General features: G+C 33.3%; 1 long non-coding RNA gene across 1 annotated transcript; it reads left to right on the forward strand.

The window, feature by feature from the left end:
- On the forward strand, positions 1-1,655 carry LOC149949751 (uncharacterized). Its single transcript, XR_016479966.1, has 3 exons — positions 1-249; positions 346-549; positions 1,556-1,655. It is a non-coding gene; the product is annotated as an uncharacterized LOC149949751 (long non-coding RNA).
- The last annotated feature ends 12,760 nt before the right edge of the window (positions 1,656-14,415 follow it).

Genomic DNA, 14,415 nt, shown 5'->3' on the forward strand with positions numbered 1-14,415 from the left:
CGACTCTCATTCGCGGGAAAACGGCATCTCTCAACTGGCACAATACTAAACTGCGTGTCAATCGACGTGCAACAATTTAGAAATTGTATCCTAATCTCTTTTACGATCGTAGCAACACCTGTGGTGATAGCAATTGGAAGTTATCTTTTGTGGATTTAATTAGGAATATCGGCTTTAATTGGTGTTCTAATAATAACGATTTCAATTCCTCTCAACATCTTTTTAACCAAGATATATAAAAAATACCAGGTGATTTTTTTTTAATGTTTTTCATACATTAGATGTTTCTTAATATTCGTGACAGAAAAGAAGCCGTGTTTACTTATTTTAAATTGTGTTTTGTAGCAAGAGCTCATGAAATGGAAAGATAAACGTCTGAAAATAATGAACGAAATATTGACTGGAGTGAGAGTTCTTAAATTTTACGCGTGGGAAAATTCATATCAGTCTTTAGTGGAAAATCTAAGGAATCAGGAGGCACTGCTTTAAAAAAAAATAGCATTTATCCAAGCGATCAACTCTTCATTATGGCTCATCGTCCCCGCATGGGTAATTTTTATTAAAACTTATAATTTTGATAATTGGGAGGTAAAGTACGGCACTTTAAGGAATTAACTGCGCTTTGCCGATAACGATTTCTCAATATCGTTTGAGCAATCTGTTTCTTAATATTGCTTTACAAATATTGTTTCAAACAGATTTGCGCAAGAGAATATATAAGGAAACACACAATATAATTGTTTTTTTTTTTTTAATTCCTGACCAAACAACATCTTCTTGACAATGGGGGGCTATTTCAGATCCCGAGTAATAAGTGGTACTAGGATTAAATTGACTCTTCGATGAATTAATAAAACCTAACGGGCTCCATGGAGGATTAACCATAAGACTGTTACTACTAGATCGGCCCTTTCTTTCTTAATGGCTCACTTCAATGCCATATTGATATTTTCTCGACAAGCAACGTGACTATTCGAATTTATTGTATTTTAGTGTACGGATATCTTTGGGGTGGCTGATATGAAGTCGGCGTGATTACGCGTAAATTACCTAGGAGCAACAAACACAAGAAGAACGCAGCTAGCCTTTAAACACGCTAACGGAGGGTTGTGTACGAATCTCATTGGACGAGCGTCACGAGCCTTTACGCTGAACGTTTTACGGGCGATGGGAAGACAATTTCCGAATTTTCCCCTTCCGACGGCAGCAGGCGCTAAAGCGTCTAGCCAATGAAAAATGTACACAAGAAATTCCACGACTTTTGACGGGTTGCGTTCTCCTTGTGTGTGGTGTTGTGTTTGTTGCTCCTATTTAAAACCTAGCTTATGAAGGTTTAAAATTCCAGTTTTGTCCAGTAAAATGAGAAAAACTAGCCATTACAACTGTTTTCCAGCGACAGTGTGACCGACGCTTAACTGCAACCAACGCTGTCACTTACTCATTTATGGGAAGATCCTGATTTAGGATTTCTTCCGAAGAGAACGTTTTCAATTTGCATTCGAATTAAAATTTTCATTTATTTCTTCTTATTTCTTTTGTCTTTTGTCTTTCTTAGGGTCCTTTCATATCTTTCACCATTTATTTGTCTTTGAACGATTCAACAGATTTAACCCCAACAACAACTTTTGTTTCTCTGCAATTATTACTTGTTGAGGTTAACGGTAATAGTTAGTGTAGGGAGCTGTTGGCTCGAACGCGTGGCATGCAGGGCTTGCCACCACCCTCCTACGCATTGTAACCCGGCCACCTGAATTAATGGCTTCAAAAGTCGCTTGACGACTTAGGCCTAAGGTGGTGCCTTGGGTATTAGCCTAGCTGATTATTACTCTTCGAAACCTACCTGATCTGTTAAACGCCACATTTTTGGTATAGATAAAAAATTTATATCTTAAAATAACAAAATAATGTGATTTGATATTTTTCCTGAGTCGAGTTTCTGTTGATAGAATTAATACGGTTTTAAATTCCGAAGAAAGACGTTCATATATAACACTCGAAAATGTTAATTCGAAATCAGGTAAAGATACTAACCGCTTAATAATTTACGCGTTTTTGGTCAAGTTTTGTTTTGTTATTTAAAAAATAAAAGCAACTCACAAAATACTTTAAAATCAAACTGTGAGAAATATATTCAGGCCGGTTTTTAACTTTGCTTTAATTTGCACATACTTTAAAGTTTATATTAAAACCAAGCTTAGTTTGTGTCCTAGCAAGAACTTTTCCAGGTTGTTACCGATTAGTTGGCTAAATGTTAAGGGGTGTGTTCTAAGGGTCCTAATGAGTATATAATTACTAATATAACCTTAAAATTAATAAAAATTAATACTTTTATGCATTGTTTCAGAGATATGGGCCCCCGAAAATCTTCATCCAGACCGATAAATAACCTTAAAAGTGACGATCAAAATCCTTCCTTATAATAAGTTGTGTTTGGGAGCCCATACCTCCGAAACGAATCACTTAAGGATCCCTGTTAATTAGTAATTTTCTACTCGTTAGGTTTTTTTTCTTAATTAATGGTGAATGCCACTAGATGGTGAAATATAGTGTTGTAACAAGGCCAATAACGAATTTTCGAAAAACTGAAAAGTTTCAAAGCCAGTGTAGACATGCAAAAAATTGTCTTGCACATTTTTAAATCTTTAATTCATGTGAGATCCAGTAACTTACTTTGATTTTTATTCGTGTATTGTATATTATTAATAAACCAGTATGATTTTGACACTTAGATGTGTATTTTACCAAAGCTGCGCCTAAGCCTTGTATCGGAGATATAAGTTCGGGAATGTTATCAGTATAGTTTAATTACAGTGATGGTTGATAATATTCGTGTTTCAAACGCTGGATAAATATTCGCCGACTACCTCTTCTGCTAGTGCAAAAAAAAAACGAATCACAGTAAATAAAACGGGGTGTTTTATACATATGACTCTGAAAGATAGTGAAGATAAAAATTTAGGTTTTTAAATTACAACCTGAGGATGTTATAGAAATTAGTCCATCGTTAAAAAAACAATCCGAAATTGTCTAGATGTAGAGTTCAAAGAATCTATTTGCATCATTTGTGACGACAACGGCAAGCTTATCGTTTAACCAGATAACATTAGTACAGCTGAGCTTGTTAAAGATAATTTGTACCTTAAACATATAACCAATTCACTGGAAACGACAAGAGATCTTAAAGACTGTATAACAACGGCAAGCTTATAAATTCGCACTTATCTAAAGACTGAAGTACAACATGTACTTCTCAACCGTCGGAATTATCGAAAGTACCATAAAAATTCCGATATCACTAAAACCTTGTCTTAGTCCTATACTTTGCGCTGGAAAAAAGGGCCCATGTCTCAAAAGTCTCAATGTGTTCTATCCTCGATCGCTCAAGGTTTAATCTACGCAGTTTCTGGTGGACAAAATGGAACTTCTAAGCATTTTTGCTTCCGTTTGATATAAAGTCGCTTATGTATAACGTTGAACTTATACGCATATACATCAGATTAGGCTACAGTGTCTCTTGTACCGTTTTTGAAGAAACTGACACTGCTTTGTGTCTCCATAAACTACAATCGTCCGTGGAATCAAATATTTTCACTTTGACTTTAACCACCCGTTTGGGATAACATTGATCGACTCGAAGAAACAATAATAGGGGCAGGAACTACACATCGTGCCAATAGTAACAGAATTCAAGCAGAAATGATCGGCTCGAAGCTAGACTTGCCAATTTTATGTTTTTAAAAGACAAAACAAAGAACTTTAACAGCTATTTTACTTCCTTTACCGGATAACTTTGCTGGGGAGAAATCGGGTAGTCCTCCTCCTATGAAAACAATTTAAATTACGAATGATGAAAACATCAGAAATTCTCAACTTGAAAAATATTTATGGATCTTGAACCGAAATTTAAATTCATACACTCCAAGTTGGACGGACTTTAACATTATGATGAGAAGCATCGTTGAAGTTCTTAAAAATTCAATTGGCTATCTACCACCTATAATCGCACCCGCGACAGACTTAAATTCCGTCAATGAAATTCTAGAGCGGTTCCTAAAGATAATGTCTCAACTTGGAATATAAAAAATTGATTTCGTTTTCGACCTAGCCATATATACACGCTTAAGCGATGGAAATTGCCTGGACACACCCCGAAAAATTTAACAGAATAGTTTTGTGAATTGGTGAGGTACACACCATTTTTATCCTCCCTTCAACAATTGGTAAGAAGTTTAAAGATTCGGGGCTTCGGGAATTATGTGTTGAATCTGGCAATATAACTAGAGGAACAGTTGAAAGCGTTTTCGAAGGACGTCAGTACAACAGACGTGTCCGAATAAATACACAATTTTTTTAAGATCTAATAAAGTTTGACTGAAAGGAATTTGAATTGTGGCTTTTACAAAACCACCCAGAAGAAGCTGAAACCACAAAACTTTTAAAAAAAAATTTGGACAACAGTACCAATGACATGAAGAATCCTGGCAAAAGTTTTAGTTTTTTATCCTGAGAATATCTTAATCGTATGCGCGATGGGAGCAAAGGTTAATTAGCTGCATTTTGTATGTCCTATATTGAGAGGGTTCAAATTATGTTAGACATTTTGAGCGCTTCGAGAGAAGTTATTTCGAATCTACATTTGCACTCCAATCAAGCTATGATTCCTTTTGTATTTGCCTATGATAAAGTGAACTATGCGCGATATTTACCAGCATATTAGGTTAAAAACCTAATCTTGAAGAAACGAATATCAACGTATTCAAACGTTTCAAGAATCGTGTAAATACGAACCCATTCGGAAAAATACCTGCAGATCAAACTATAGAAGTCACCGTAAACAAAGCTACACAGACAGCTGGCGGTACCAAGGGTTTAACACTAAGACTTACAAAGAAGCCGAATAGACGAAGACCAAAACGCTGTTCAAACTTTAAGAGATATCTTCATCGATGCTAGCTGCCACGGAAGTGGAAATTAACCTTCTGAACACCCAAGGAATTGAAGAAACAGCCAGAGGAGTAAAAATCCCACAGAAAAATTTCATAATCTGATCCACAAACAGAAACTGAAAACATTCACGGATGTCACAATAAACAAATAACCTGTAAGCTGACCGAAATCTTTTCGCATATATGTGCTAAGTGGCTCAGAGTATCAACTTTAATTTCCCTTACAAAAAATTTCTAGAGAAATTCTATAGCAATGAAAATGGAATTATCTATATAAATTAAATAGAAATTTGGGTAAATTTTCTATGAACATAAAATATATTCTCCAGACTTTTCTATATATTTTCTATAGAAAAAATATTATGATTTTATATAAAACAACTAGGATTATCAATAGCTTTTCTATAGAAAATATATGGTTTTTCTACAGAAATACTTGTTATTTTTAATTAAAAATGATTTTTTTCTATAGAAGGAATGTGGATTTTCTATAAAATAACAGGATTCTTTCTACAGAATAATTAAATGTTAATTAAATAATACCAAATGTTTCTATAGAAAACTCAAATGTTTTCTAATAGAAATTGCTTTAAAAAATTAGGATTCTTTGTATAGAAAAATTTAATAGTCCATAAAAATAACAAATGTTTCTATAGAAAACCCGAATGTTTTCTATGGATAAGGAAACTAATTTCACGTTAATTAAAAACACATAATGCTTGAAATTATCTTTAATAGTGGTTTACGACATTTAAATTTTATTTCTTTAACTTTATCGGATAACGATTCCCCAAAGTGTAGCCTAAAACAAGTTGGCCAGCCAAAATGGACCTCTCCTCGGAAGAATTGTCCCTAGTGGTATTAATTTCTCGAGATAACCCTTAAAGAAATATCACCGCGATTCAGAGTTATTTGCTAAAAATGTTATCCCAGTTCTATCCCGCCCGGTATAAAATTTAAATTATAATTAAAATAATTGAGACGAAACGACCAATTTTAATTTATTCAGAATATCATAAGTTACAACAGTGAGTTAGACGTACTATAACAATGCATTTACATTATATTTACGAGAATAATTTCCCGTCGCCGTTATATCGAAAATTTATTTGATTCGGGATTGCCAGAACTGTAATGTTGTGGGCGAGTGATTAGAAAATAAAATGGCAACCAGAATTATGCAAAATTATAAATGTTTATTTTTATTCAGAACAGTCTATGGAACGTTCTAGATTTAACTTTCATCTATAACCCAACAATATATATCCCTTCTACGTAATTGTACAGAACTGGTACTCAATGTCTAAGATTAGATTTGTCTTAGTTCATCGTGATTGAAAAATAAACCAAAACACACTTACACTTAAGTAAATATCATAAATTATACTGAGTAATTTTAACTAAATTCCAACTACCTAACTATAAACTCTGTCTTAATTGGCAGCTGAGAGCTGTTCGCTACTAATTACTTCCAATCTACTTAATTACCCTCACAAGTTGAATTGATAATTTCAAGGGTATAATTAGGTTATTCCAATTCAAAAAATAATAACAATCAATTTTATCTTACAGCTGACTTGAGTTAGTTCACAATTACTTTAACACTTTCAGTCTTAAACACGCACTGTTCATACACTGAAGTCCATTCACTCACGTTTTCTTGACCGAAGACCAAAAATACTAATTAAAACCGCAAAGTTACCTCATAACTTTTGACCGACACCAGGACCCCGTCCTGTAGTAGTTCGTCTGACAGCCAAGAACTAAGAAAGACTAAATCTTCTGTATTGACGGCAACGGCCTTATATACTGTTATTTTTTTTTACCCGTTGAGATTTGACTAAAGCTCGAAAAATTTAAGAGATTATATTTTTTACCCGGTTTGATTGATAGTTCTCCACACGGTGGCGCTATATTATTACTTTGATATAGTTTCCGCGGGAGTTTTGAATAATTATCCTTTTTCTAAGCGATATTAAAAGGTAACAATGAACTACTTTTTGTGTTTTAACGAAATTTTGTTAAGAATTTAACAAAAATTTAAAACAAAACAAAAAACCGTACCAAAGAATAAACAAACAAAGTTCAATAAACAATATATACAGATATTGTATTAATCCATTTAGTAAAAAACCCGCCTTATCATAATTGTTCCTTTACTTTAATATTTACCCTAAGGAAGTCAATGGCTCGGCGGGGAACTATCCGCATTGTTACAATGCGACCCAAGTTCAATTCCTGTTCACGATCAAATTTTACATTAAAATACTAAAATATTTAATTAAATATAAGATTAATATAATCTATAAATATTTAATTAAATATAAGATTAATATAATTTATAAATATTTAATTAAATATAAGATTAATATAATTTATACATATTTAATTAAATATAAGATTTATTTAATTTATACATATTTAATTAAATATAAGATTTATTTAATTTATAAATATTTAATTAAATATAAGATTGATTTAATTTATAAATATTTAATTAAATATAAGATTGATTTAATTTATAAATATTTAATTAAATATAAGATTGATTTAATTTATAAATATTTAATTAAATATAAGATTGATTTAATTTATAAATATTTAATTAAATATAAGATTGATTTAATTTATAAATATTTAATTAAATATAAGATTGATTTAATTTATAAATATTTAATTAAATATAAGATTGATTTAATTTATAAATATTTAAAATGATGTAGAATAAATTATAGTATCTTACGTTATAACTTTGTAAAGGACATTCGCCAAAGCTGTTTTTTTAGAAAAACACCGTAGATTAACAAGCGTTGGTGGCTGAGTGGTTAGAGTACATCTCTTGCACGAGGCAGACCCGGGTTCGATTCCCGGCCGGCGCCAAAAAATCGCAAATTGATACTAAGACGAATACCGTGTACAACTGGTGGAAACCCTGCCATTGGACGTTGAGAGGTTGCATAACACTCAGCACTCGGTCCGTCCCAAAGTCATTAAGAAGAAGTTGGAGAGAAAACGCCCATACAAACACAACAGACCCAACATCCACAACCTTCATAACGCAAACACAACAAACTCCACACCCACAACATTCACAGAACGAACTCAACATTTACAACAAACTCAACACCCACAACCATCACAACACGAACAACCTACACATAAACAATACAATAACGAAATATCCAATCAAACTGAGTTAAAACTGTCGCGACGGTGAGCGTTGACGAATAAAGACCAACCAAACCCAACCCAACCGCAAAACAATCCGATAACGCTCACCGTCACACGGTGGTTTTGCCAACCCTTCGAGAAACTGCGAACGCAGTGAGCCAAGAAACTGCGTACGCAGTGATTACCCTTTGCCCCGAAAATGCAAACGCGTTCGCAGTCCTGACAGACAGACACGGTGATTGTATAACCCCTCCTAGGGGACTTTGTCCCCTCGGAGAGGTAAAAATCATAATTTTATCAATATTATAAACATAAATGCAATTTTCAAATAATCCAAAATTACACACCTATATAATATAACTCTTGTGCGGAGAAATGTTCTTGCTTGAAAAATATTTTTATAACTATACCTTTAAAGGAATATTGTGATAGATCTTTGCGTAGGCAAATTGAAGTTTTGACAAAACCCAAGAATAAAATCAAAGCCTAAACAGTCACATTCATTAAAAGTAAAATTATTATTCTTGATATGTCAAATTTTGATGGATATATATATATATATATATATGTGTTGCTAATTTTGTTAGCACCATTGAAAGCGACTGATCGTTTGATATTATTTATGTAGAAAATCTGTTGAAATTCCATAGAAACAATTTTATAAATTTTTTTATAGAAACTATGAATTATAAATATTTTATTTTCTATATAATTTTTATAGAAAAGTCTTTAGTGTATAGAAAAACCTAGATATTACATAAAGCTCTATAAGATTTTATATAATATTTATTGAATTTTTTTGTAAGGGCTGCCCTCATTATAGATGGAATGAAAATGATTCAACAAGTTAAGGGCGACGAAGAGACTTGTTTTAAAAGAAGACATAGACGTTTATAAAGAGCAATCCTTAAAAATGTCGGAGTGAAACTTGCGAGGATCCGACGGGGGACCTAAGTTTATGAAAATCGCACCGTCTCACAAAGTAAAAAAGTGGAGAAAGTTCCTAAGAGTTTTTTTTAACAAAACAAATTTTTTTGTCGAAGTGTGGCAAAAGCCTGCTTTTAGAACGAAACTGATGGACAGAATAGAAGTTGTGACGAACAAGGACCAGTAGGATTGGAATTAAAATCAACTCAGGAAGAGGACGATACGAAACAGGACTATAAATCTATCATTTTATCACCCGAGGACACTGACATTCTAGTCATTAGCCAGTCGCTTTACAGTGACATACCTAGTCAGATGTTTAAGAAGGTAAATAACAAATGTCGTCGATATCTCCGTGATATCTCCAAGCTCTGGGATCTAATGTTTGTAAAGCTTAAGTCGGTTTGTTCGTCTTTACCGGTTGCGACGCAGTGAGAGCACTCGTCGGTTAAGGTTAACTAAAAGCACTCGAAATTTTAAAGAAATAAAAGAAATTCCAAGAAACCTTCACAAGACTTGAATAATCTTGAGAACTCCCCAGAGGTGTGTTGGATTAGCTTAACGAGTTAACAAGTCAGTTATACGCTCCTAAAGAAATACCTGTGATATTTATGAATGTAGATATTTGTTATTTTGCGACAAAAAAGGAGAGCCGTCATCTGCTCAACTACCTCCTTGCTGAGATTCCCTTCGTCAGCATGCACTATGAGAAACTACCAATATGATCTATGCGTAAGAGCCTTTAATGGTTGCTATGATCTTCTCGATCCAACCGAGCGCGGTTTTAAGATTGACAGTGAAGGACATATAGACATAGAATGAATGACTGGATCAGAAACTCCCGCTTCTGTCTTGCAATTTATGTAATTTAATTACAGCCGAATTTGCAAAGCAGACCCGTGTAATTGCAAAGCCAATGGCCTAAATTGAACCAAACTGTAAAAGCTTACAAAATGTGAAAACCAGGAAATAGCCACTGACGTTAACGGACGTGAAGTTTTGGACATAGAGGAGGACTGGAAAGTATTTAATGTCATACGTATTAATATAGTTAGTCTTACTTACGCTCGTGAGATTCATCAGGGCTGAAGCTTTTAGTCTCGATGAAATTATGACCACGAACCTCCGTCGGGCCTGAAAAACTTGCCAGCTGTTCGACATTGAAGAACTCTTTCTTTTACTGGAGTGCTCGAACTTGGAACAGGTTGCCCTCTGACATCCGGGAGAAGGCCAACGAATACTCTATTCCTCAGTTGCGTCTACTAATTTCTGAATTTCTTTTCGCTCATTGTATGCTTCACAATTCTTCTCATTGATGTTTTCTTTTTTTCGATTATTTTAAATTGCTGTACTTGGTTTTAAATTTAATTACTGTTTATTTATTAGTCTATTTACTTTTTGTACTTTGTGTCTGTGATGTCTCGGTAACCACCTTGAATAGGCTTTGCCTCTGTGGTTGCCAGCGAAGCGTTTTATTCTTTGCGAAATAAATATTATTATTATTATTAATTTAGTATTCAAAATATGTAGCGTTTATTTCTTCCTTAAAGTAAGTCTTTTATTATTTAAATTTCCAATAAATATTTTTTAACTTAAGTGTTTTCTAAAAGTTGAAACTATATGCAGTTTAGTTGTTGATTTGACCTCTTGTACTTTTTGATAGGATTAACCAAGGAAATTAAATGGAAAACGCATTAAGGATCTCACATGAACTGAAGATTTAAAAAACAGTTAAAGATTATTTTGCGCATATCTACACTGGCTTTTAAACTTTTCAGTTCTTACGAAAATCCGTAATTTGCCTTTTTACAGTATTATAGTTCGCCATCTAGTGGCATACACCTAAATTAATAAAACTAATAGCAATAGATGGCAAACTAGGTACTGGAAATTTTTATATTTAAATACATCTTGGAACTTTGGACCTTTGTGTTAGGATAACCCAAGAGAGACAGCGATATTCAAATTCCCCAAGTCGAAAGCTTTAAAATGCATACCCAAATGAGTATTTTCAACTAAGGGGTTACGTTTAAAAGGTCAACATGCGCCACCTGGTGACCAATTCGTTGACGACCAAAAACAAATATATGTGTTAAAAAGCCCGTCGAATTCTGAGTACCATGAAATCGGACGTAAACTGAACGAGCTATAGCCAAATGAATATTTTAAAATTTGACCTCTTGACCTCTGTGACCTGATAATCCAATCGAGACATGGAAATTTTAATTCGACAGGATGAAAGCTTTTAAATGCATATCCTGTTGACTAGTGTTCAACTAAGGGTTTAAATGAAGTTAAAGTGAAATTTGGCCAACATGCGACAGCTGGTTACCGGTAAGTCGTCGACCAAAAACAAGATATGCGTTTAAAAGCTCGTCGAATTATAGAACAATGAAATAATTTGCTTTACAATCGGATGTAAACTTAAAGAGCTGTAGGTAAATGAAAATATTGAAATTTCACCTTTTGACCTCTGTATTTCGCTTAAACTCCCTCCGCCAGAGGGCTTTCATGGCATAAAATTATACTAGTCATATGCTATCACGTGGCTCAGTTAGAATTTGGCCACTATGGAGGCGACCGGTAAGCCAATTTGATGTGTACGAGGTGCTCCAGTTTTCCTCGTTAACACTCTAACTGAATCCCAAACAATTTTATGATATTGCTCTAATATCATTACTTGCCTTTTTAATAGATATCTTATTCTGATTTTAAAGTATTGTAGTGTGTTTAATCCCGATATTTTTTTCAAACTCGGGGCTTAAGTAGACCTTTATGTACCCTGAAAGCTCCTAAAGAGAAAAGTTTCAATGGCCATTCGTTTTGCCCTGGCAATCAAAAATTATTTTCACAACTCAAATTTAATCTTTCTTTACATAAAATAGCATGGTAAAATCACCCGGGTAGCAAAATCTCGTTGATTAACCGTTTTTAAACGGTTGATAATAAGCTGTAAGGTAAACGTTGATAGTATATAGCGCGATGACCGGTGATTAGACGTTTTTTGTAACGTATAATAAAACGTTAATATATATATATACAAAAAAACGTTTATAACCCAACGTATTGAATTCGTTACAACAACGTATTTAAAACGTTTTCTTTACTAAATATCTACGTTTTAAATCACGTTTAATTAACTATTTTATCTACGTATAATTATAACTAAAACTATCCGCGTGTAAATTAATCCCATCCATTTAGTTTGTAATGCCATAGTTTCTAAATAAAACGACCAGAATGCCTTAGAAAGAACTGCTTTATATTTATTTGAAAAGGAATATTTTTTTCACAATATTTTCAAAAAATGACTAACATGTCACTCCCAAAGAGTTAAACTTTATTGAACCACTTAAAACAAAAAAGTTGTTGACGGCGAGTTCAATTACGAATATTTATAATGAAGGTGCTCCTGCGAGCTGCTGTATAGCAGAACCCGGCTTAAAATATAATCCTCTTTATTTTAAACTGGTTTCTGCTCGCAGGAGCTCCTTCAAAATAATCATTTATAATTGAGCCCTCCCTCAACTATTTGTTTAGTTATTGTCATTATCCTCCTGTATTATATATACTCAGAAATTTGCTTATTACTTCAAATACAAAAGGCAAATTTTAAATATTGGTAAAATTTGGATTATTTTACCCTAAGCTGACATTAATTTAACAACTTTGAATTAAATTTCAAGAAAAATATTTAGAATTTTGGCTCAGGGTGAAAAAATTTATTTAATCTCCAAATTCAAGTATATTTCCTCCCGCTTCAAGATAAAAATAAAAGGTATATGGAATATTTCTGTACCAATTTGACTAGACCCAACGTCAGCTTAGTTTTTATTATATTTTAAACTGGGTTCTGCAGGAGCTCCTTCAGTAGAAACATATGTAATTGAACTCTCCCTCAAATTTTTTTAGCTGTTATTGTCATCATCTTCCTGTATTATAGGTATGTTTCCATTTATTCCAATTTTACCTTCTCCCAAAGTTATCAGTTCTCCCAAAATCATGGTGTCCCATTTGTCCCAATTCCATTTCTCCGAACCGGAGTTCATTTAACCCAAAAATATGTATTCCCATTTTTCCCAACGATCAAGTTTCCCAAAAAAAATTGATTCCCATTTCTCCCAACGATCAATATTCCCAAAAATATGGATTCCCCTTTCTCCCAATCATTATTTTCCAAATATATGGTAATTTCGCGGTTTTAGATCTCATCTTAACAAAGTAAGTTTACCGTTTTGTGAATATGTGAATTGACTTGGCGTTAGGTTAGGTTAGGTTAGGTTAGGTTAGGTTAGATTAGGTTAGTAGGCATATCCTAATTGTAGTAATATAAAGAATTACTTGGACGTATTTCATGTAATATATATTTTTATGGTAGGTTAAAATAAAACTTAGATTCATGTTTATACCAAGTGTAATTTTGGGACAAATGGGATTTGGGATAACTATTTTGGGACAAATGGGATTGGGACAAATAAGATTCGGAAAAATGGGATTGGGAGACATGGGAATTGGGATAAATTGGAATTGGGAGAACTATTTTGGGCTAAATGGGGGTAAACCGTATTATATAAACTGTCCCTATCTGTGGGGCTAGGGTGGTCACTGGATTTGCAGTCCATACTCATGGGAGCTTCTGGATCTATTGACCCATGTACCAGGTTCTGGCGGTTATAGTTTATAAAAAGAGGTCTTGTCTCTGAGTTTGGAAAGTATTAGTTGATATGAAGATATTCCTGTTGTATTTCAGTTTTTTCATTTCCGTTACATTATTGAATTTACGTAACTAATTAACCTGTTTATCTTGACTCCCTTAAATCTATATTTATCATTTCTCAAGTTAATTTTAGGTTCTGCGCTTGAGCAAGGGTAAATAAACAAGTATCGTGAATCAAAAACCTGTTCTGGAATAGATTCCAGGTAATAAAAATCCCTAAAATGAAATAAAAATCAGTTTAGCTGTTGAAAGAAAATATTGCACATAACAAGTCACCTTCAAAACTAAACTTTAATTATAATTAATATAAAGTTACGTGGTGTTTTTTTGGAAAGCGATTACACTTCATTAAAGAGATTACAACAGCCATAAGGGGCGTTGGCGCTTAACAATTATTAGTTGTAAACAATTTATAATTGCGAAGTGTGAATTACAATTCATGATACCAACACACAATTATTTGTTTGCGCACTATGCAATTAGTTGGGCAAGGTTTTGTTTACAACTAATTAGGATCAAGAAATTTTAAAGTGTAATCGAGGCTTTACATAGTGTATTTTGATCCTTCTTAACAGGCAATTACCCTTAAATTTCACTTTAAATACACTCAATAAGTATTCTTAAGCCAAAAACTTATGTTTAAAAGCAAATGGA

This window comes from Leiobunum rupestre, chromosome 3 (genome assembly GCF_980474605.1).
Source record: "Leiobunum rupestre chromosome 3, qqLeiRupe1.1.hap1, whole genome shotgun sequence".
NCBI lineage: Eukaryota > Metazoa > Arthropoda > Arachnida > Opiliones > Sclerosomatidae > Leiobunum > Leiobunum rupestre.